This window comes from Bufo bufo, chromosome 2 (genome assembly GCF_905171765.1).
Source record: "Bufo bufo chromosome 2, aBufBuf1.1, whole genome shotgun sequence".
Lineage (NCBI taxonomy): Eukaryota > Metazoa > Chordata > Amphibia > Anura > Bufonidae > Bufo > Bufo bufo.
This window is the reverse complement of record NC_053390.1, coordinates 256,204,889-256,230,123: the sequence shown is the minus strand read 5'-3', so window position 1 is coordinate 256,230,123 and position 25,235 is coordinate 256,204,889. Positions and strand designations below refer to the sequence as shown.

At 49.0% G+C, this 25,235-nt stretch overlaps 2 protein-coding genes across 2 annotated transcripts in view; one reads left to right on the top strand and one right to left on the bottom strand.

The window, feature by feature from the left end:
- The window catches only part of RSPH14 (radial spoke head 14 homolog), a 258,180-nt gene that overhangs the window by 39,719 nt on the left and 193,226 nt on the right, over positions 1–25,235 (bottom strand). The gene's annotated exons all lie outside the window — the stretch shown is intronic.
- Positions 17,578–25,235, top strand: part of GNAZ (G protein subunit alpha z) — a 136,413-nt gene continuing 128,755 nt past the window's right edge. The window contains exon 1 of the mRNA XM_040416428.1: positions 17,578–17,769. The gene's annotated coding sequence lies outside the window, so the exon portion shown is untranslated. The remainder of the gene's footprint in view (positions 17,770–25,235) is intronic.

The following is a 25,235-nucleotide window of genomic DNA, read 5'->3' as shown; positions in this document are numbered from 1 at the left end:
TGCCTCAAAAACTACTTCCTAGAGAACACTAGTGACCTTACTAAGGAGACGTTACTATGGGAGGCTCATAAGGTTGTAATCAGAGGGAACTCATTAGTCTAGGCTCTAATGCAAAGAAACGGAGACAGAAACAATTAGACTCCCTCCTTCAGCAAATCTCCACACTTGAAATTCTCCACAAGAAAACAAAAACAGAGGAGGACCTAGTACACTTAAGTGTTTAAGGCAATAAGGTCATTGACCTTTTGAACATTAGGCAGCTGGGGCCTTGAAGAGGTTGCGCTTCAAACAATATCTTCATGGTAAAGAGGTTCTAAACTAGTCTCCCAACCTTAATTAAGAACCAAAGGAACAAAATCCATTATTCAAGCCATTAAATCCGCCTCGGGCCTCCGACTCATCAACACCCCGGCGATAGCCCAGGAGTTTTGCTCCTTTATTCGAACTTGTATAACCTCCCGGTACCCCTCACTAGCCAGCAGATCGAGACTCGTTCATCTGAGTTCCTCAGCTCCATCAACATCCCAAGGTTACACTGAGGATAATATACATCGGCTACTTCAGCCATTCACAATAGAAGAAGTGGAAAAGGTTCTTATGTCCATCCGCTTCAGGCAGGAGCCCGGGCCTGACGTGTTTCCTATTTCTTATATAGAAAGTATAAATACATATTAATCCCACACTTTGCTTCAGCTGTAATCTCCTCCTTGGGGGGTGCTCTCTGACCCCACAGGCTCAGGAAGCACATATTACGATTATCACATAAGAAGGGAGGGATAAAGAGGCTTTGTGGAAGTTACAGGCCAATATCGCTGTTGAATACCGACCTGAAATGGTGGGTCTAAATTGCTTAACAGTAGGATGTCGGCGTTGCTTCCTGGGCTTGTGGGAGAAGAACAGGTAGGATTTCGTTGCAGGAAGAGAGGGCAGGCATAACATCAGTAGAGTTATACATACGATTACCCACTCCATTAAATCCAATTCTCCCCTTGTGCTTTTAGGTACTGATGCGGAAAAGGCGTTCGACAGGGTCAGCTGGGCCTATATGGGTAAAGTATTACAAGCCTTTGGTTTCCCAGAGGACTTTATCAGAGCTATTTTTTTACACTTTATCTAGCACCATCAGCGAGAATATTAGTCAACGGCACCCGTCGAACGCCTACCAAATTAGAAAAGGTACCCGTCAGGGATGGCATTATCTCCCACCTTATTTGTCCTCACCCTAGAGACACTTCTGCCTAAATTCCGCCATCCCTCTGTGATCCAAGGGGTGAAGCTAGGAAATTCGTCACAAGATGGCCGCTTTTGCGGATGATTTGCTGCTCCTACTATCTAATCTGTAGAGGCGTTGCCCGGAGGTATTGCAGGGTTTTTGAGCTTTTGGGGGTCATCTCAAATTTTAGATAGAACTTTGATAAGTCGGAGGCCCTTGGAATCTCCCTTTCCTCTGCCCAGCGCACTAAAGTCAAAGCCCCCACACCTTGTAGTGGCCAGCGCAAGCGATAAAATATCTGGGAGTGATGATTCCGACGAATCCCAAGCTGCTGTTCAGTCTTAATTTTCCCCCACTGCTCTCCAAAGTTACCTCAATCCTTTCCAGAAGCAGTTCTCCATTCCTGACCTGGCTAGGCAGGAAAAATGTGCTCACCACCTACATCCTGCCGTTGATACTCTACACTTTGAGAGCCTTACCCATCTCGATACCTATTAGTTTTATCAATAAACTACAATCTATCATGAGCAGGTACTTATGGGACAAGAAGCGCCCCAGAATGTCCTTTCGCCTCCTTTCCCGAAGGAAAAAATGTGGGGGTATTTCCCTCCCTGACCTATTGACTTACATACAGGCCATTAGCTTGGAAAGATGGCTTAAACTTGCCAGAAAAGAAATACACTGTATGCATATAGACCTTGAATTAGCCTTGTTGGGTAGGGAGCTATTTCATAGGCTGTGGACACCCGAGAGAGCAGGAGAAGAAGTCAAAATTGTAAGTGAGCTTACCAAAGCAATGCTTCATATCTGCCATAAATTCTTGGGGTCAACTTCTACTCAAGATAAGATTTCCCCACTAGCCCCTATCTCAGTCATCCCCACATTATTATTTCCACGAATTAAATCTCCATCAGACATCTGGTTATCAATGTCACATCACAGATTAGGAGACATGAAGGGGATACAGCCCTCATCCAACTTCTATTCTGCCCTCTCGGGTGAACCTGCTCTTGGTAAAGACTTTATCCAAATTAATGACTTTGAGAATACCTGTAAACAATTTATGTCATCTAAGTATATTCCATTGCCTGACCCGTCATGGTTAGAGAACTATGTATTACTCCCACACCTACCCCATAAATGTACCACCCTCATTTATAGACAGATTCTAAAAGCGAGAGACTCTAGCATACCACCATGGGTCGCTGAGTGGGGAAGAGAGCTCCAACTTGAATTTAATAATGCTGAAAGTAATTGGATTCAAAAATCCTCGCACGGTTTTTCCAAGTGCATTAAAATCCAGGAAAATTCTGTTAAAACAGCGATGCGATGGTATAGAACCCCTGAGTACCTCTTTAAAATACATCTGCTATCCACGGATCTCTGTTGGAGATGTTCGGCTGCCACAGGTTCCATATCCCATATCTGGTGGTCTTGCCATGCCATCAAATCCTTCTGGGCAGATGTAGAATCTGCCATTAACAGGATCTGTACATTGACCCTAAAGCTTTCAGCTCAGTTAGTACTACTCTGGATGCCAACCCCCAACTTTCGCCCCGGGAAAAATAATCTGGCTACTCACTTACTTATGGCTGCAAAGCTTTTAATTCCAGTTAAATGGAGAGCAGTTGATCCACCAACACTGAAGATGTGGCGCAACAGGGTTCATCAAATATGTCAGATGGAGGAGCTGATAGGCTGGACTTACCATAGCAGAAATAGATTTCTGCAGGTTTGGCAACCATGGCTAGATTATAGATCAAACCTTCTCAATTCCCAACTGTGGGAATCTGATTAGAAATGCAGGTAGATGGCCACCCCTTACAATAGCTAGACAATACTCCTTCCACCTCCCCCCTTCTCTTTCCATTCGTTTTCCATTCGTCTTCAATCTGATCATTGCTGGCGATTGGGTTCGGATATGCTATACCATGCCTTTGGCATTGTAAACAATATTGCCTTTATAGCTATTCCTGAGCAGAATGTAAATGCCGCTTTGGGTCGACACACTGTTGGGTCTGTTATTTCCCTTCTTCCCCTCCCTCTTACTGTTGTGTTATGTGATGAACGTTACCCAGACGCATTGTAAGATCAATCATTTTAAGGGCCCTTAGCCCTAGGAAAGTGGTTGTCACACCCTAACCTGTATTGTTAGGCATTGCCTTTGACGATCTATGACTAGACTTGATGTGATGTGACATACGCTGTACTGCGCTACATGCGACATGATGATTGTTTATTTTATTTGCTTATCTAATAAAAAGAGATTTCAAACAAAACACATTTTAAACCGACATCATTACCTTACAGTAGCCCCCAGTGTGTTCCTAATCAAGTACAGCCGGACTAGAGCGCAGCCTAAGATGAGGCTGGCATGATAGGTTGTGGGGACGAGGGGACGGTGGATTTAGTAAGGGCAAGAATAGGTTAAGTCAGGAAGGGGGGCTGGGTTAGGGGAGGGGCGGAGCGTTAGGTTTTTAAGGGGGAGCGAAGCGGGAAAGTCAGGCGCCATTTTAGACAGGAGAAACTGGGAGCACGGTGCACACGCTTACCGTTATGGAGGCCATCCTTAATCGCTTGCGGGAGGCGGCAGAAGCGCGGGGTCCAGAGTGGCTTGAAGCGCAGGTCGTGGGCCTGCTTGGTGGGGAGGCTGCGAGCATAGTCGGCTCAGCGCTGGAGGGCAGACGGCGGCGGCGCGCGCGCCTTAGTCCGAGCGAGACCCCACGGGCTCGGCGCCGAATTGGGAGCCCCCCTAGGGACCCTCCGCGCCGGGGAGGCTCGGCAAAGACTGCTGGTGCAGTCTCCCGGCGTGGGAGGAATCCCGCTGCACGGCAGAGCTCAGCGCAGGGCAGGGGTACCCCCCCCCCGCCTTCTACTGCAAGCGGCGAGGGATCTGGACCGGGTCCTGCTGGATCTCACCCCTTACCTGGGGATGGGAGGCTGGCGCGGCGGGGGAGTGTGCAGCCGAGCGGGCACGAGGCTGGGCTGGCTGCAGGCCTGCAGGGGCCCAGGCCTTGGGACACAGATAGGAGGGCGGCGAGCGCTGGCAGGCAGCAAGAGGAGGAGCCGTCATCTCCGTTGTCGTGCGCACCCAGCAGCGTGGAGGCTGGGATCCAGGTCTACAGTGGAGTCCGCGCAGGAGGACGAGGCCTTGCTGAGGATGGATCTGCTGGATTCTGGAGTGACGGCTGTGGGGTTCACAGCGCCCGGGCAGCCAGGTAAGACCTCTGTGGGACCCTTGTGTGCGGTAGTTAGTGCCCCTGGGGAGGGGGGAGCCAGAGGGAGCTAGTTGGGGGGCTGAGTCAATTATTGGGGAGCCTGGCGGGTTGGTTTGCGGAGCTTGGGGGAGCGGGGTTGTCCCCGTTGCTTGCCTGGGGGGTCATGGGGGGTCCCGCGGTGTCGAGTCAAGGGGGGTTAGGGGTTGACAACGTGCAGGTGCGTGGGGGGGGAGTCAGTGTCGGTGCAGACGCAGGCTGGGGGTGAGGAGGAGCAGCGGAAGGTAGATGACTCAGCGCAAGGTGAGTTGTATGTCTGTTTTGAGGGCCCGTTGGGGGCGCATTTAAAAATGGATGTCGGAGAACTGATTTGGAAGGGGGAATATATTGAAATTTTTTCCTTGTTGCCGTTGGAGAGGTTTCAGTTGGATAGGGCGCGGCAGGATGAGGGGAGGAAGGAAGAGGACGAAAAACGCAGATATCGGCTGATTCCGCGTACCTTTTCTAACTGGCTGCAGGCGTTCGCCATTTTGGCGAGCGTCATTGGGGAGAAAGCGCCGGAGTGCTGCTCTGCGCTTTTTTGTTATATGGATGCGATTGGGGAGGCGTATAGGGTGTACGGGGGTGTGGGATGGCTTCGCTATGATGAGCAATTTAGACAGAGGAAGGCGGTCCGCCCGAATATACGGTGGGACCATAAGGATATTGGTTTGTGGATGCGGGTGATGGTGCCAGGGCTGCAGGGGCAGTCCTTTCGTGGGGATGCAGGTGGTGGGGCGGGACAGTCCGGGTTGTCAACGGCTGCGGCGAAGGGTCTGTGCTTCCTTTTCACTGGCATGGATGGGGGGTTTTACGTGGATAGGTGTCTGCCGATGGGCTGTTCTTTGTCATGCGTGTATTTTGAGGCGTTCAGTTCCTTTTTGGAGTGGGTAGTGGTGGATGTTTCGGGTTGTAAGTCAGTCATTCACTACTTGGATGATTTCTTGTGTTTAGGTCCAGCGGGTGTGTCAGTTGTTGCTTTCTACGGTACAGTCGGTGTTTGCGTCCTTTGGGGTGCCGCTGGCGGAGGGAAAGACGGTTGGGCCCACGACAGAATTAAGTTTTTTGGGGATTGTTTTGGATACGGTGGCGATGGAATGTATGTTGCCGGAGGATAAATTGTGCGATTTAAGGGCGGAGGTTGCTAAGGCGGGTAGGTCAGTTAAGATTCGTTTGCGGGATTTACAATCGTTGTTGGGGAAGTTGAATTTTGCATGTCGCATTATGCCCATGGGGCGCATTTTCTGTAGGCGGTTGGCGGCAGCAACCGCGGGGGTGACGGCTGCGCATCATTTCATTAGATTGGGGCGTGAGCTGCGATGGGATTTGGACGTGTGGGCTAAGTTTTTTTTTGCGGACTTCAACGGGAGGGCGTTAGTGTTGGGGGATGCCGTGGATAATGTGGATTTTGATCTGTTTTCCGATGCGGCAGGGGGGGTTGGTTTCGGGGTTTATTGCAACGGGCAGTGGTGTGCGGACCGCTGGCCTGAGTCCTGGGGGGAAAGAGGTTGGGTTAGGAATGTAGCATTGTTAGAGCTTTTCCCTATAGTGTTGGCGTTGGAATTGTGGGGGGACAGGTTTCGTAATAAAAAGATAAGGTTTCACTGTGATAACATGGGGGTGGTGCAGGTTATCAATAGCTTGTCGGCTTCGTCCCCTCCGGTGGTTAGGTTGTTGCAGCATATGGTTTTGCGTTGTTTAGCCTTGAATGTGTGGGTGGTGGCGGTTCATGTGCCGGGTGTCTCTAACGGTATTGCGGATGCTCTTTCTCGTTTGCAGTGGGAGCGGTTTCGGCAGTTGGCGCCGGGGGCGGAGGTCACCGGTTTGGAGTGTCCGGGGATGCTGTAGGAGATATTGGAGGTACTGTGAGCAGGCTATTCAGGGCTTCTCTGTCGGATGGCACGTGGGCAGCATATGAGCGAGCTTGGGACAGTTGGGTGAGTTAGTGTGGCATGCTTGGTGTAGGGGTGGATGCGGGTGAAGGGCCCTTGGTTTTATTTTTGGGGTGGAAGAAGGAGGAAGGGTGGTCAGTGGCTCAGGTCAATAGGTGCATGTCGGGATTAGCTTTTGGTTTCAAGTGGCGGGGGTTGGAGTATTGTACAAAGACTTTTATAGTGCGGCAGGTGTTGAAGGGTTGGCGTCGGGGTGGGCGGACGGAGGACAGGCGGTTGCCGGTCTCGTTTGGGTTGTTGGTGGATCTTGGGGGTCGGTTGGAGGTGGTCTGTAGGTCAGTGGCGGAGGTGAGATTGTTTAAGGCAGCGTTTTCACTGGCATTCTTTGGGGCGTTTAGGTTGGGGGAGTTGGTTAGTGGGAGTGTTAGTTGTGCTGGGGGTAAAGGGACCAGGATGTGCAGGTTTTGCAGGACAGGGTGGTGGTATGGTTGCACAAGTCTAAGATGGATCAGGAGGGGCGTGGGTGTAGCATTTGTCTGTTCGAGGTGCCGGGCTGCGGAATGTGTCCGGTAGTTTACCTACGGGAGTATAGGGATGGTAGGGGGGCGGGGGCGGCCCCGTTTTTGAGGCATGCGGACAGGTCGTTTTTGTCCAGGTTCCAGTTTGTGGCGGTGTTGAAGAGATGTTTGGGTGAGTTTTGGGTGGATCCGAGGTGTTATACGGTTCACTCCTTTCGGATTGGTGCGGCAACGGAGGCGGCTCATTTGGGTATGAGCGAGGAGGTTATCAAGAGGATTGGAAGGTGGGAGTCAGGTAGATTTTGTTCTTACGTGCGTTTGGGCCGGCGGTGAGGGTGGGGGGTGTGGCAGAGGATTGTTAGTATTAACGCGGTCGTTTTGCTTGTTTTCATTTCAGGTGTTCCCCCGGCGTTGGTGTGGATTATCGGGCATTCGTTTGTTTTTTGGGGAGCGTTGAGGGCGGATGTGAGGCCAAACGGTCGTCATTTGGGTTTCGATAGGGAGGTGGCGGCCGTCCAGTGGCTGGGTTATCGAGGTATGTTGTGGGGGGGAGTGTTGAGGGAGGTTCATCGTTTCATTCAGCTGGACAGGCCTCTGGATGTATTAGTGCTGCACGCTGGAGGGAACGATTTGGGTATGAAGCCGGTGAGAGAGCTAATCCGGGACATTAAGTTTGACCTGTTACGATTGTGGTCGTTGTTTCCTAGAATGGTGGTGGTGTGGTCGGATATAGTTCCCAGACGGCGTTGGCGGGAGGCGCGGTCGGTGGAGAGGATCAACAAGGCCCGGATTAAGGTTAACAGGGCGGTTGGAAAATTTGTGGCGCAGAATGGGGCAGTTGTGGTGCGGCATTTTAATTTGGAGCCTGGAGTCAGTGAATTTTGGAGGGCAGACGGGGTCCACCTCAATGCAGTGGGCATTGATCTGTGGTCTTTGGGTCTGCAAGGTGGAATCGAGCGAGCCTTGGGGGTGTGGAGGGCCGCGCAAGCTTGAGGTTGTAGGTCAAGTTGCGCGTCAGTGGCGGTAGAAGGTCCTGGAAGACGGTGGTAGGGCTTGGTGTTTGTGGATGGGAGGGCCTCAATTGGTGGGGCTGGACTCCCAGGTGTGGAAAGTTGGTGGGTTTCAGTGGGGTGACCATCACTCGGTGTCTCCGAGCTGGAGTGATACGGCTGGAGGCAAGGTGGCTTAACCGGGTGTTTGGGGCATCAGCTGGTACCGGGGCTTTTAGGACCTCCTTCGTCAGGTCTAGGTATTATGTATATGTATATATATATGTTTATATATATATATATATATATATATATATATATATTTATATTGGATTTTATGTTATGTTTGTATCAATAAAAGGCTGCTGTGGCCATTTAATTCCAATATAAGGCTCCGTGTCATTCTTGGTGGGGGTTTAGGTTATGGGCAAGGTAAGAGGAACATAGGAACATGGGGAAGAAGTAGAGGACCCGAGGTAATTCCCCAATAACCTTATCATGTTTTTCATTCCTCCACTGGTTGTTGTATACTTTATAAAAACACTTTTAGGCCTCATGCACACGGCCGTTGTTTTGGTCCGCATCCTTGCCACAGTTTTTGCGGCTCGGGTGCAGATCCATTCACTTTAATGGGGCCGCAAAAGATGCGGGCAGCACCCCATTCTAGAAACTACACCCCTCAAGGTATTCAAAACTGGTTTTACAAACTTTGTTAACCCTTTAGGTGTTCCACAAGAATTAATGGAAAATAGAGATACAATTTCAAAATTTAACTTTTTTGGCAGATTTTCCATTTGAATAATTTTTTTCCAGTTACAAAGCAAGGGTTAACAGCCAAACAAAACTCAATATTTATGGCTCTGATTCTGTAGTTTACAGAAACACCCCATATGTGGTCGTAAACCGCTGTATGGGCACACGACACGGCGCAGAAGAAAGGAATGCCATACGGTTTTTGGAAGGCAGATTTTGCTGGACTGTTTTTTTGACACCATGTCCCATTTGAAGCCCCCCTGATGCACCCCTAGAGTAGGAACTCAAAAAAGTGACCACATTTTGGAAACTACAGGATAAGGTGCCAGTTTTATTGGTACTATTTTGGGGTACATATGATTTTTTTATTGCTCTATATTACGTTATTTGTGAGGCAAGGTAACAAAAAAAATTGATGTTTTGGCACCGTTTTTATTTTTTATTTTTACAGCGTTTACCTGAGGGATTAGGTCATGTGACTTTTTTATAGAGCAGATCGTTACGCACGTGGAAATACCTAATATGTCTACTTTTTCTTATTTTTTAAGTTTTACACAATAATAGCATTTTTGAAACCAAAATAATGATATTTTAGTGTCTCATAGTCTGAGAGCCATAGCTTTTTTATTTTTTGACCGATTCTCTCTGGTAGGGTCTCATTTTTTTTTTTTTTACGGTGTTCACCTGAGTGCTTAGGTCTTGTGATATTTTTATAGAGCTGTTTGTTACGGACGTGGCGATACCTAATATGTATACTCTATTTTTTTCACTTTAGCACAATAATAGCAGTTTTGAAACAAAAAAAATTATGTTTTAGTGTCTCCATGTTCTGAGAGCTATAGTTTTTTTTATTTTTTGACAGATTCTCTCTGGTAGGGGCTAATTTTTTTGCGGGATAAGGTGACGGTTTTATTGATACCATTTTGGGGGGCATTCGCCTTTTTGATCGCATAGTGTTGCACTTTTTGTGATGTAAAATGACAAAAATGGCTTTTTTTTTACACAGTTTTTTTTTTATATTTTTTTTATGGCGTTTATCGGACAGGGTGGATCATGTGATATATTTATAGAGCCGGTCATTACGGACGCGGCGATACCTAATGTGTGGCTTTTTTTTTCTTTCTGTTTTTTATTATAAAATACGGGGAAAGGGGCATTTTTTTTTCTTTTTTACTTTATTAAAAACCCCCTTTTTTTTTTTTTACTTTTTTTACTTTACTTTATTTATGACATTCACTTTTGGAGGTCTGATCCCCTCTGCAATGCATTACAATACATCTGTATTGTAATGCATTGTCTGTTAGTGTATGACACCGAGTCATACACTAAGGCTGAGTTCACACGAACGTGTGTGACCCGTGCCCGTGCTGCGGCCCGCAAATAGCGGGCCGCAATGCATGATCGCCGGCCGTGGGGCAGCCGCATCGGATCGCGGACCCATTCACTTTAATGGGTCCGCGATCCGCCCGTACCGCTAAAAGATAGGACATGTTCTATCTTTTTGCGGAACGGAAGTACGGGACGTAACCCCACAGCACTCCGTAGTCCTTCCGAGGGGTCCCGTCCCGTACGGCCGTTCCGCGATTCCGGATTTGCAGACCCATTGAAGTGAATGGGTCCGCATCCGTGATGCGGAATGCACACGGAACTGTGGCCGTGTATTGCGGGCCGCAATACGGCCACGGGTCACACACGTTCGTGTGAACTTAGCCTAACAGGTTGCCTAGGAGACCCAGCCTGAGGCTGAATCTCCTCGGCACCCGTAGAAGGCAGTTCCCGATGCCGTGCAAGGCATTGGGCAGCCTCTGCACGGCATTGGGCTGCCTTGTGTCGCATCGGGTCCCCGCCACAGCAGTACGGGGGCTCGATGCGATCGTTCACCTGACACAAACCTCTATGTCGCGGTCAGCGCGGACCGCGGCATAGAAGGGGTTAATCCGCCGGCATCGGCTTTTACAGCGATGCCGGTGGATACAGCAGGGGCCCGGCTACCACGGACTGCCGGGCCCCTGCAGTGATCGCGCGCGCATACCGCTTCGGTGCGCGCGCGATCACTATGACGTACTATTACGTCAAATTGCGGGAACTCAGTGGTTCCCATGACGTAACAGTACGTCAAAGGTCGGGAAGGGGTGAAGCAAAAGACAAACACAAAGTGGCTGGATAGTAGCAGCAGGCATTAACATCAGGAACAGGAACTTTACCAGTTCAGAAATGGTGCTGCTGCTGCTGCCTTCTCCTTTGTGTGCTGATCTTCTGCTGAAGATAGAGCAGTGGGGGGATCCAGGAAGGGGCATTTATTTTAAAACATTATTTCCCTAGTAGAATCCCATAGTCATGTTTAAAGTTTAAGGGTCCATTCAGACATCCGTAACGTGTTTTGCGGATCCACAAAACACGGACAGCGGCAATGTGCGTTCCGCATATTGCCGGCACTAATAGAATATGCCTATTCTTGTCCGCAATTGCGGACAAGAATAGGACATGTTCTATTTTTTTCTGGAACGGAATTGCGGAACCGGAAGTGCGGGTCCGCAATTCCGTATCCGGGCAGCACATCGTGCTGCCCCATAGAAATGAATGGGTCCACAATTCCGTTCTGCAAAATGGGGAACGAAGTTGCGGACGTGTGAATGGGGCCTAAGCTAACAATCTGAGTTTACAAGTTTTTATAGCCTTAGCTGAATGACAGCAGTTTTTCAAATGGTTTACAGCTTCAGTCTTGAACTATTGACTATCCATTCCCTTCACTTATACAAGTGTCTCTAGTCCTGCAAAAAACATATTTACTTAATCAGTGAGAGGCTAGGTTAACCATGGGCGTTGCGTTCCCTGTAACAGCGGAACACAACACAAGGGAAAGTATAGGTATTGCCACTCCTTAACTGTGCTTTGCGTGCCATATAGTGAAGCATATGAAAAGCATGCTTCTTCACGGTCACTTAACATGTTCGTTTTGCGGTAACGTGACGCACTGCATGCATTGGCCTTTATTCTTACAGTGTAGAAGTAATTATAACTTTTTGTGAATTGGGACATTTAAACTTGCTTTTTTTTTTTATTCCAATTTAAATTTAGGAAGAGTCGGAGTCGATTCATTTTTGCCGACTCCGACTCCAGGTACCCAAAATTGCCTCCGACTCCTCAGCTTTGCAAAAAACGGAACGGTCGTGTGCATGTAGCCTTAATCTGTGTTTTCGCTATCCTCAGTCAGCTTGAAGTCAAGGGGGCAGCGGCCTCCTTGCTTCAAGTCAAGCTAAGCCCGCCCCTTACCCTTTTCCATCTTAAGCTGTAAGCACAACCCCCACCTGTGGACGTCGGGCCCTCATATCACCCTCTGACAGTTTGAGCAGACACATGCACATTTGTGGCCTGCTGGAGGTCATTTTGCAGGGCTCTGGCAGTGCTCCTCCTGTTCCTCCTTGCACAAAGGCGGAGGTAGCGGTCCTGCTGCTGGGTTGTTGCCCTCCTAAGGCCTCCTCCACGTCTCCTGATGTACTGGCCTGTCTCCTGGTAGCGCCTCCATGCTCTGGACACTACGCTGACAGACACAGCAAACCTTCTTGCCACAGCTCGCATTGATGTGCCATCCTGGATAAGCTGCACTACCTGAGCCACTTGTGTGGGTTGTAGACTCCGTCTCATGCTACCACTAGAGTGAAAGCACCGCCAGAATTCAAAAGTGACCAAAACATCAGCCAGGAAGCATAGGAACTGAGAAGTGGTCTGTGGTCACCACCTGCAGAACCACTCCTTTATTGGGGGTGTCTTGCTAATTGCCTATAATTTCCACCTGTTGTCTATCCCATTTGCACAACAGCATGTGAAATTGATTGTCACTCAGTGTTGCTTCCTAAGTGGACAGTTTGATTTCACAGAAGTGTGATTGACTTGGAGTTACATTGTGTTGTTTAAGTGTTCCCTTTATTTTTTTGAGCAGTCTATATGTGTGTGTATATATATATATATATATATATATTGTAAGGGATCGTCTTTTCAGGGGGTCACACTCACAGATATCTTCGCAGACAAGGGTAGAATGTCCAAACTCTTGCTTTATTTCAGATACTTTAGCAAAGCACAGGTTAAGAAGTCGCAGCTTCAACTTATCACGTGTGACATCCACACAAAATAGCAAACGCTTGCCCGGATAAGCTCTAACTAAACACAAGTTTATCCCTGACTCACCTAGAGAGCCCTGTTCACACATGGAACACAAATGCGGCTTTCCTCAGCCATACAGTCCAGCAAACCTCCGGGCTGTGACACTTTTTTGGGGGGTTGTGGCCCAGTAGTCCTCCCAACTCTGGCCTTGTGATCCTTGTTTCACAGGCGTCACCGCGTCCCCCAAAGTTCAGGCGATCGCCTAGCCTCGTGGCCCCTCAGCCCACCCGGCTGAGACCACTCACACAGAGCCTCACCAGGACTCTGCTTCACAAGACACTCCAGAGTGAGACACACCCAAGATTTAGTAGCAGAAATTAATAGGATCCCTGGACATGAGCATGCCTCAAGTCCTGGACTGGAACCTGGGGAAACAACACCTCAATGTTCACATTGCCACTATATATATATATATAGTCCTGATCAAAAGTTTAAGACCACTTAAAAAAATCATATTTAGCATGGCTGGATCTTAACAAGGTTCCAAGTAGAGCTTCAACATGCAACAAGAAGAAATGGGAGTGAGACAAAACATTTTTTGAGCATTCAATTTAATGAAAACAACGAATAAACTGAAACAGGCTGTTTTTCAGCTGATCAAAAGTTTAGGACCACACCTCCAAAAAAAAAACTAAACCCCCAAAACAGAAATCCAACTTCCAAACATGAACTCAGTAATGAGTAGCTCCGCCGTTATTGTTTATCACTTCCAAAATTCGTTTCGGCATGCTTGATGCAAGCGTTTCCATAAGGTGAGTGGGAACATTTCTCCAAGTGGTGAAGACGGCCGCACGAAGGCCATCTACTGCCTGGAACTGTTGTCCATTTTTGTAAACTTCCCTTGCCATCCATCCCCAAAGGTTCTCAATTGGATTTAGATCAGGGGAACACGAAGGATGGGCCAAAAGAGTGATGTTATTCTCCTGGAAGAAGTCCCTTGCCCTGCGGGCATTGTGTACTGTAGCGTTGTCCTGTTGAAAAACACAGTCGTTACCACACAGACGAGGGCCCTCAGTCATGAGGAATGCTCTCTGCAACATCTGGACATAGCCAGCGGCCGTTTGACGCCCCTGCACTTCCTGAAGCTCCATTGTTCCACTGAAGGAAAAAGCACCCCAGACCATGATGGCGCCCCCTCCACTGTGGCGTGTAGAAAACATCTCAGGTGGGATCTGCTTGTCATGACAGTAACGTTGGAAACCATCAGGACCATCAAGGTTACATTTTTTCTCATCAGAGAATAAAACTTTCTTCCACCTTTGAATGTCCCATGTTTGGTGCTCTCTTGCAAAGTCCAAACGAGCAGTTCTGTGGCATTCAAGGAGACGAGGTCTTTGAAGACGTTTTTTGTTTTTGAAGCCCTTCAGTCTCAGATGCTATCTGATGGTTATGGAGCTGCAGTCAGCACCAGTAAGGGCCTTAATTAGCACCAGTAAGGGCCTTAATTTGGGTCGAGGATCGTCCAGTGTCTTGACGGACAGCCAATTGGATCCTCCGGCTCAGCGCTGATGAAATTTTTTGGGGTCTTGCACTTGACTTTTTTGTTCCATAACCCTCAGGATCATTTAAGAAATTCCAAATGACTGTCTTACTGCGTCCCACCTCAGCAGCGATGGCGCGCTGTGAGAGACCCTGCTTATGCAGTTCAACAACCCGTCTACGTTCAAAAAGGGAGAGTTTTTTTGCCTTTGCCATCACAACGTGTGACTACCTGATAGAAAATGACAATGAATCCACATCTTTGCACAGATTTGGCCTTTTAAAGGCATGTGGTCCTAAAATTTGGATCAGCTGAAAAACAGCCTGTTTCAGTTTAATCGTTATTTTCAATTAATTGAATGCTCAAAAAATGTTTTGTCTCACTCTCATTTCTTCTTGTTGCATGTTGAAGCTCTACTTGGAACCTTGTTAAGATCCAACAATGTAAAATATGATTTCTTGCCATTTTTCAAGTGGTCTTAAACTTTTGATCAGGACTGTATATAGATGAAAATCTAGAAATCTAAAAAAGCAGTGGTGGTCTTTACCACCACAGGATCCCAGAGCTCACAGGGTTGCTTTAACCATGGCAGCCTACCCCACTGCCCCCCAGGAGCTCCACCACTTCCAACTGCATTTGCGACCATGGTGAAGCAGGGGTCTGTCAGATACCTGCTCCACCATTTACCCTGTGACGGTTAGTTTTGCACTGGTGGGCGCGATGCAGTGATTTCAGTGCACCTGCTGCACCGAGCTCCCAGATAGGCAAGATCTGCACCGAGAGATCTGTTCTACTCGTCATGGGAACGTGGGCTAGGTGAGGATTCGTTCTGGAGACACTAAAGGGGCACCATATTTTAAGGAGGTATATTAGGGGGCACCATATTTATAATGGTGGCACCATATTGTGTTGGGAGCATATACAAGGTCATCATATTGTGCTGGGAACACATAAGGGGGATCATGTTGTGTGAGGGGCACATAAGACATAGTTGCCAACTGTCCCAAATTTGGTGGCACTGACCCTGATGTTCAGAGACATATATAGGCCGACTGAGCAAGTGATTGTTGGGAAGGAAGCGTTCCCTCCCGGCAATCGCCTGCTCGCTTACTGAGGAGACCTCTGCTATGACAAGCAGCGGTTTCCTCCGCGGCATGGGGAGGAGTGACCGCTATGCCATCGCTTGTCCCCATGCTCTATAGCAGATTGCCGGTGGCAGATCCTGATTAGACAGCATTATCCGCAGGTAAGCGCTGATATTTTGCTCGTTCATCGGCAGCAGTATAATACTGCAAGATGATCGCTAACAAGCGCGAATGCTCGTTAGCGATTATCGGCCAGTGTAATACAGCCCTTAGGCTGGGTTCACACTTGAGCGTATTTGATATGCGCGTTTAACGTTTTTGTGCGCGTTTTGACAGCAGTGTCCTATGGCCGCAAACGCGCGACAAAACGCCCCAAAGAAGCTCAAGAACTTTTTTGAGCGTAGGGCGTTTTTCAGCGCGTTTTTTAGCTCGTTCAAACGCGCTGTAAAACGCTCAAGTGAGAACCCAGCCTAAGTGTGTACTGGGAGGGATGCTCTGCAGGGCTGTATACATTGGGTCTGTCAGGTGTGTAGTCGGTAAAGGGAATGTTCTGCAGTGCTGTATACACACGGACAGTCAGGTGAGTACTGGGAGGGGATGATGCGCAGTACTGTATACACAGGGACAGTCAGGTGTGTACAGAGGAGTGATGCTCTGCAGTCCTGTATACACAGGGTCAGAGTCAGGTGAGTGGGGGGGGGATGGATGCTGTGCAGCGCTGTATACACACGGGCAGTCAGGTATGTACAGAGGAGGGACGATCTGCAGTCCTGTATACACAGGGGCAGTCAGGTGAGTACCGGGGAAGGATGCTCTGCAGTGCTGTCAGGTGAGTAGCGGGGAGGGATGCTCTGCAGTGCTGTCAGGTGAGTACCGGGGAGGAATGCTCTGCAGTGCTGTCAGGTGAGTACCGGGGAAGGATGCTCTGCAGTGCTGTCAGTTGAGTACCGGGGAAGGATGCTCTGCAGTGCTGTCAGGTGAGTAGCGGGGAGGGATGCTCTGCAGTGCTGTCAGGTGAGTAGAGGGGAGGGATGCTCTGCAGTGGTCAGGTGAGTAGCGGGGAGGGATGCTCTGCAGTGGTCAGGTGAGTAGCGGGGAGGGATGCTCTGCAGTGGTCAGGTGAGTAGCGGGGAGGGATGCTCTGCAGTGCTGTCAGGTGAGTAGCGGGGAGGGATGCTCTGCAGTGCTGTCAGGTGAGTAGGAGGGATGCTCTGCAGTGCTGTCAGGTGAGTAGCGGGGAGGGATGCTCTGCAGTGCTGTCAGGTGAGTAGCGGGGAGGGATGCTCTGCAGTGCTGTCAGGTGAGTAGCGGGGAGGGATGCTCTGCAGTGATGTCAGATGAGTATCGGGGAGGGATGCTCTGCGGTGCTGTCAGGTGAGTAGCGGGGAGGGATGCTCTGCAGTGCTGTCAGGTGAGTAGCGGGGAGGGATGCTCTGCAGTGCTGTCAGATGAGTAACGGGGAGGGATGCTCTGCGGTTCTGTCAGGTGAGTAGCGGGGAGGGATGCTCTGCGGTGCTGTCAGGTGAGTAGCGGGGAGGGATGCTCTGCAGTGCTGTCAGGTGAGTAGCGGGGAGGGATGCTCTGCGGTGCTGTCAGGTGAGTAGCGGGGAGGGATGCTCTGCGGTGCTGTCAGGTGAGTAGCGGGGAGGGATGCTCTGCTGTGTGTGTGGTGGGGGGTGGGGTGGGTGCTGTCAGGTGAGTAGCGGGGAGGGATGCTCTGCAGTGCTGTCAGGTGAGTAGCGGGGAGGGATGCTCTGCGGTGCTGTCAGGTGAGTAGCGGGGAGGGATGCTCTGCGGTGCTGTCAGGTGAGTAGCGGGGAGGGATGCTCTGCAGTGCTGTCAGGTGAGTAGCGGGGAGGGATGCTCTGCAGTGCTGTCAGGTGAGTAGCGGGGAGGGATGCTCTGCAGTGCTGTCAGGTGAGTAGCGGGGAGGGATGCTCTGCAGTGCTGTCAGGTGAGTAGCGGGGAGGGATGCTCTGCAGTGCTGTCAGGTGAGTAGCGGGAGGGATGCTCTGCAGTGCTGTCAGGTGAGTAGCGGAGGGATGCTGCAGTGCTGTCAGGTGAGTAGCGGGGAGGGATGCTCTGCAGTGCTGTCAGGTGAGAGATGCTCGGGCTGCCCCACCCCCTGAGAAGACGGCTCCTCCCCCCGCCCCTCTCCTCCCAGCGCTGCACAGCCCGGGCCGCCTCCTCCTCTCTGGCTGCTCCCCCTCCCCCTGTGTCACAGGACAGCCTCCCCCTCCCCTGTCACAGGACACTGAGCGCCCCCCTGCCTGCTGGATGACAGGACGCTCCTACCGGCTGCTCTCCACCATGAAGGGCTAATTAGCAGCACGGGAGAACAGCCAGGCGTCAGAGAGGGGTCGCCCATCTGCACCTATGGGAGCCATGCTGGATGCGCCCCAGAGGTGGAGGCTGCAGTAGGTAAGAGGGGCTACACCTCACCCTTCACTGACCCTTCCTCATCCCCATCGTTACCATAGCGCGCGGGTGCAGGGTGCGGCTGCTGGGTGCAGGGTGGGTGCCAGCACCGGATCCGTGACCTTCTGCCTCCCTGGAGATGCTACACTGTAGCGGCATCTGCTGCTGTCTGCAGCCCGGTAACAGCTGGGATCTGCCGAGTGCCTGGCACTGATTTCCGTGCAGCAGCCCCTGGATGACTCCATGCAGTGTGCAGGCTGCAGCAGATGGGGGCTGCGGTGTGGAGTGGACTGCGCCTTTAACTGTAGTGCCCATCACTGTGGGTAGAAACCCTTGCAGCCTGGCAACACATGGCATTCTCATCTCCCCAAATTCTTTAAACTGTGCCAGACTGCCAGTCAGTGGGTCTATGCTGCCTACCGGTTTCTGGTATTCTGAGACCCAGGCTCAGGGTCATGCCCTGGTGCTTCTAGATGATTTCCCCCATTGAGGACCCTGCGCCACCACTAGACCCTATAGAGGGCACGGCTCATTCTGGGGTCTCCAGCATACATATAGGTAGCCATTGAAGCTGCTATCGGGCCTGTGGGAGGGGAAGGGTGGCATTGTTCTGCCATATGTAAAAATGAAAGGGACAGGGCACAGACCTGCTTTTGCTGTCTGACAACCACTTCTGGCTGGCATTACAGCGCACGGTAGTCAGCAGCGCATACATCTGCGCGGTTACGCGGGTGACATTTGCTAACAATGCCATTTTTCTATGTCACTCAGGGCTTGTTGAAAGCGCTCTGACAACCCCTAAGGGCAATGTAATCTCTGTATTCAGTGGTTGTCACCATCTGGTAGATCTGTGGAGTAGGAGAAGCCATTATACAGGAGAACAGCGCAGGGACAATACTTTATTATGTTACTGCAGACCTTCTGGATCTGTACCGGCTGTGGATCCGCCTGCAGATTGAGCCCCATTCAGCGCCGCAGTTACCGCATGGAAAGTTAACTCACAATTCACACCTCAAGTCCCCTTTTCTGGGATGTTTTGTATGGTTTTCATGCAGTGCCAGTGTGTGCCTTATGGGTTATACAACGGTATATAGTTCTACACATGGATATAGGCAAACAACAGTTCTGGATACTTCCAGTTATGTGCCCTCTTATATAAACCCGCCATCACCTTTACCAGCGGCACTCTATACTTTATTCTAAAGAATGTACGTTGGCATCAAGTGGCCACTTCTGGTGTGAACGCTAGGACATGCCATTACTTTACGATGGGTGGGCTACTGACCTCCATCGGTCCTGAGAATGAAGGGGCTCTAGCACTGATTCTACGCTGTGTCCCCAGCTTCCTCTGCAGCCAGCCCCATTCACTGGCCCAGAGAGAGACTATGAAGTGGCTGCAGTGTTGTGGCCCCTTTATGATCAGGATCGGTGGGGGTCTTAGAGGTCAGACCTCCGCCGATCATGAAGTGATGGCATATCCTAGCGATATGGGTTATATGGTAATATGCCTTTTAAGCTCTGTAACATTCTATTCCGGTTCACATTCACATACAGCAACCGGAGATAGTGAAAGCTGAGGAACTGGAACTGAAATAAAGTTAGAGAGTGGCAACCCCTTGATTAATTAGACCCACCGCTCTCTATATGCATGGAGAAAGTGCTTTTCTGCGCACAGAGTATAGTTTGCGTGCAGGGATATTACATATGGAAGCCGACAATGTCGCCCTTTCCAGTAAAGCCTCATGCACACGACCAGATTTCTCTTCACTGTGCTATCCGTTTTTAAAGCAGATAGCGAACTGACCCCTACATATCCATCCGCCCTATACAGGAATCTCACCGCAGGTCATACATGGTTTTCTATTGATACGAGTGAGAAAAAATGGAATACACACATAAGCCATCTTTCTTTCAAGGGTCCATATTTTTTCCGGATCAGAAATCGGACATGGCTGTGTGCATGAGGCCTAACAACCGTAATGGCTCAGTGCCCATGCTGCAATGCACGGGCATCGGCCATGTGCACTCTGTATTGCTGTGCGGACCCATTGACTTGAATGGGTCTGCGATCGGTAACATATAGCTGAAATCCCACGGAAGTGCTTCCGATCCTTGTCTCTGCTCCGCAAAAGATAGGTGAAGTCCTATCTTCGGCTGTATCTTTCAGATCGCGGACCCATTCAAGTCAATGGGTTTCTGGCAACATACGGTTCTGTGCATGAGCCTTTAAAGGGAATGTGTCATCAAAAAATGACCTATTGTTTAAATCACGTTTTTAACATATTATTAAAGAATTATTGGTAAGGTTTTTTTAATTTTCTATGTTGACATCTATATTTAAACAAAAATCATAAAATCCTGCAGTTTTCACACAGGTCACTAAGCCTAATAATAGGCGCCACTTCCTGGTCTGTATAGATAACTTTACTGCAGTTATCTGCTTAGCTGTCATCCTAATCCTGCCTGTAATGATATCACCTCTGTGTACAGATAAGACAGGATCCTCCATTCACAATAGGCAATACCACATGTTTTCTATTCCCTCCTTGTACAATGACCTCTGCACAGGTCACAGAACATGCCTATAAAACCCTCCCACAGAAGTCAATAAGGTCCCCTCCTGACCATTGTGTCTATGTCATTTTTTAATGCTGTGTAAATGCTCAGGGAAGATGGCCGCCCCCATATTAATGTGCAGGAAATAGAATTAAAAAAATTTGCAATCAGAAAGATTAGAAAAAAGGACGTGTTACTATTTGGTTTTAACTGGCAGATAACATTTCTGGTGACACATTTCCTTTAGGTAAGGCCTAGTTAACACTTCGGTAATTTGGTCAGTCATTGTGAGCCAAAACCAGGGGTGGAGCCTCCACAGAGAAAGGAAGGATCTGCACCTGTTCTGTATTTTGGACCCGCACCTGCTTTTGGCACAGAATCACTGATGGAAGTCACTGAAAAAATACTGATGTGTGAAAGCAGGCTTAGGCCTCATTCATGTGTCAGTGATTCACAGACGTGTGCTGTCCGTGTTCTCCAAGGGCAGCACACGTGCCCATTCATTTTAATGTGTGTATACACAGATCAGTGTTTTAGCATGGTCCATGGTTTTAGCACAGGCGCATTCCCTATTTTGCCTGTGTTTATGGATCTTTCACGCCCATTATAGTCTGTGGGTCTTTGAAAAACACGGATACCATCAGTGTTTTATCCATATTTCACGGACCATTAAGAAAAGATGTTCAAAAAATGAAAGGGGTTTTCTGAGACCTGATAACTGATGACCTATCTTTTGGATAGGTCATCAGTATCTGATTGGTGGGGGTCTGACACATAGGACCCCCGCCGATCAGCTGTTTGAGAAGGCACCAGGGCTCCCTTCTCACAGCTTTTCCTAGGCCAGTGACGACACGTTCATCGTTCACGTGACCTAGGAGCAGCTCAGCCCCATAAAAGTGAATGCGGCTGGGCGCGATACCAAGCACAGCCGCTATACAATGTACCGTGCTTGGCCATCTGTAAGAAGGGAGCACCGCTGCCTTCTCAAACAACTGATCGGCGGTGGTCCCGGGTGTCGGACCCCCCACCGATCAGATACTGATGACCTACTCAGAGGATAGGTCATCAGTTATAAAATCTAGGAACATCCTTTTCATTTTCAGCTGTGCAGTGTCCATGGCACACGGATGACACATGGAGAGCAATAACATGTACACATGGACCAAACACGGATTCTTCACAGAAATCTTACCGGATGAATCACTGACCATCTTATCACGGATTTCATCATGGACATGTGAATAAGGCCTAACAGAAGCAGCAGAGAAGTCAGCTCCATTGACTTCTATGGGGACAGCGACAAGAAGGATCGCCACCTTTCGAGCATTTATCACATGCCCCATGCTGACTGTTCTCACGTATTCTCGTCAGTGTACCACCTATCTGTACGACACTCCCTGCTCATCTGACATGTGATGCATGATCAATATGTCAGCCCAAAGGACGGGCTCCAGATGGCATCCTGCTGAAGTCCAGGAGATGGCTGTCACTTTTAATGAGGCTGCATGCGTTCACAGCCGGTCCTTTCTAAATCTTGGATCTGTAGTGTTAGCTGAGAGATGAGAGCCAAGATCATGGGGGTGCGTTGTCTGAGATAGGTCCCCAGTAAGCAGCCCGCTGCAGATACGCATACTCTTACTATTGGTTTTCGGGAATACCTAGCTGGCACACCTCAATGGGCATCTACATCCCTGTGGCTATAGGTAACACATGTGCTTGAAATCAGTCCTTTCCTTTATAGATAACCACATGTAACATGATACTATGGAACATGTATGTGCAGACCTTTCCTGGAAAGCATGAAATGAATGAAACATTGACATAAACTGCGGTAAATCGTGAATGGAGAATTCATGGGTTAGAAAACATCCAGGCAGGCGACTCGGGAGCAGCGCAGAATAGAACAGGGATAGCGGATGACCTACTTGTCAGACATACCTTCTAATTTTTGGAGATGGATGACTGGGACAGGTATGTCCCCTCTATATACCCCATGACCACTTCTCCATAACATCTACACCCACTTTCAGCCACAGGGACAGCACAGCTCCCCCAGTGCACCGTAAGGCCCTGTTCATACTTATTTCAGCACAGACTCTACTCCTAAATGGGCATCAAGTCCAACCAGTCTGCATCCCATACATGTGAAGGAGGTTTCCACAAGCCCGCTCACATGCAATGGAGAATTCCTACCCCTTTTTTTTTTTTTAGATGGAAACAGGGAGGATTAGTCCTATGGAACGACAATTGGGTTAAGGCCTCATTCACACATACATGGATTTTCACGGACCATGGTCCGTGAAAACCCGTCCTGCTGAGTGCACGGTGTCATTGGTTGCTATGACGCCGTGCGCTTCGTGGTGCCACCGCTGTACAGTAATACTGTTATAGATCATACGAGTGTATTACTGTACAGCGGCGGCGGCATGAAGTGCACGGCGTCATAGCAAACGATGACGCCGTGCGCTCGTGCACTCAGCAGGACGGCAGGCTGGGCTTTCACGGACCGTGGTCTGTGAAAATCCACGTATGGGTGAATGAGGCCTAATCCTCCTGTGCATCAGCTGAACATTCACAGCAAATCTGTATTATATTGGTTTATACCAGTGTGTGTGAACGTACCGTCAAAATGCCAGCCAGAGATCAGCTAGAACAGTGGGGCCACAGTGTCCTTATAGCAGTGAGTGCCATAGTGCCCCATAAGGGTATGTTCACATAGTTATATTAGCACCCTGAAAATGTTGGTGTGGTGTCTGCATAAAAATGCCATGTATTTACTGCGCTGATATTTTTTTATTTGAGTTTTTCCATTTGAAGTTTTAGGCGCAGATTTTGTAGTGGATTTTAGGCTTCTCAGTGAGAATTACTATGCATTACCAAGAATAAACATCTTGGGGGACATTTATTAAGACCGAGGTTTTCCACACCAGTCCTAAAGGAGTTCTCCGGGAATTAAGAAAATATGTAAATATTAATTTGTTATAAATATATTACCAATTACCTTTTATTAGCTATAATGGCTTTGTCTAGGGAGCAATAATGAAGGGAAATAAAATGGCCGCTGTCCTGTACACACAAAACCTGTCCTAATCACACAGGAGGACAAAGAGCTGCCTCATCCTCCTCTCTGCTTCATGAGGAGACATGAAGTACAGAAAGGAGGTGGAGGTGTAGTAATGAGCAGCAGCACTTATTTGCAGTCTCCATTACCACAGTCTGTCCTGTCCGTCCTCTCTGTACTTTGTCTCCTCATGAACTCTATACCTACAGAGATTCAGCTGAATATCTTATCATCTATATTCAGAACCCTAACCCTTGACAGTCAGAGCAGAGAGGAGGATGAGGCAGCTCTTTTGTCCTCCTGTGTGATTAGGACAGGTTTTATGTGAACTAATAGGACGGAGGCCAATTTATTTCTCCTAATAATTGTTCCCCAGACAAAACTAGCCATTATAACTAATGAAAGGTATTTGGGAATATATTTATGATAAAATAATATTTAAAGAGGACCTTTCACCGATTATTACACTATGAACTAAGTATACATACATGTAGAGCGGCGCCCGGGGATCTCACTGCACTTACTATTATCCCTGGGCGCCGCTCGGTTCCCCCGCTATGCCCTCCGGTATCTCCGCTCACTAAGTTATAGTAGGCGGAGATTTCAGTCCCTAAGTTATGGTAGGCGGAGTCTGCTCTAGCGCTGGCCAATCGCAGTGCAGTGCTTACAGCCTGGGAGGTTATTTTCTCCCAGGCTGTGAGCTCTGCAATGCGATTGGCCAGCGCTACAGAAGACCAAGGGCAGACTCCGCCTACCATAATTTAGTGAACGGAGATACCGGAGGACATAGCAGGAGAACGGAGCGGCGCCCAGGGATAATAGTAAGTGCAGTAAGATCCCCGGGCGCCGCTCTACATATCTGTATAGTTAGTTCATAGTGTAATAATCAGTGAAAGGTCCTCTTTAAGTATTTTTATTTTTCTCGATTCATGGAGAACCCCTTTTAATTCCCTAGTGCTGGAGGAAGCATAAAGTTATGCAGAAGCACAGGCCTCTACATAAGTTTGGCGCTTCCTCCGGCAGGCCATGCAACAGGCTTAAATCTACACCAGCTCCATTTCTGGCATAGATGTATGCCATTTTCCACGCCAAAAACTGATGTGAAAAATGATAAATGAGCCAGGCCTACTGGTCCGCCCGCTTCCCTGCCCACGCTACCCCCTCTTTTCTTGCCACTTAGGAAAAGTGGCGTGAGTGGAGGAAAATACACAGATTTTGCCGCAAAATGGTGTGCGACAAAATCTGTGACATATACGTCAGAATAGTGGTGTATATATGCTAATAAATGAGCCCCCCCCCCCCCCTTTATTTTTTTTTTTCACATATTGGATTTCAATAATTACTTGGACAAAATGCTCTGTATGAGGTAAAGCGCTTTTCACTGCCTGATGTTTGGGCAGATTATCGCTAATGATTGTTCGTACAACACTCGTTAGCGATTATCTGCCGGTAGAAAGGTGCTATAAACACTTGTTCGTCGGGTCATTGGATCTTACCGGCGGACGCCTCAGTCGTTTGCCGGCAGAATATTGTGCCGGCTAATCAGCCTCTGCTACCATGATTCTGTATGGGGAAGAGCGATGGCATCGTTCCTCCCCATACTGTGGAGGAGATCTTTTCATGTAAATACAGCGGTCTCCTTTACAGATGAGCAGGCAATTGCTGGGTAGGAATCCTTCCCTCCCAACTACCATCTGTAAGGGCCCTTAAGACCAATGTCGGTGCAGAAAATGCTACCACAGTGGACCATTAACACTGAGAACCAATATGTCCCCATAATTGTGCCCACCTCAATGATCTCAATACATGAACAGCCTCAATACCCTCATACCACAGATCCAACACAACAGGG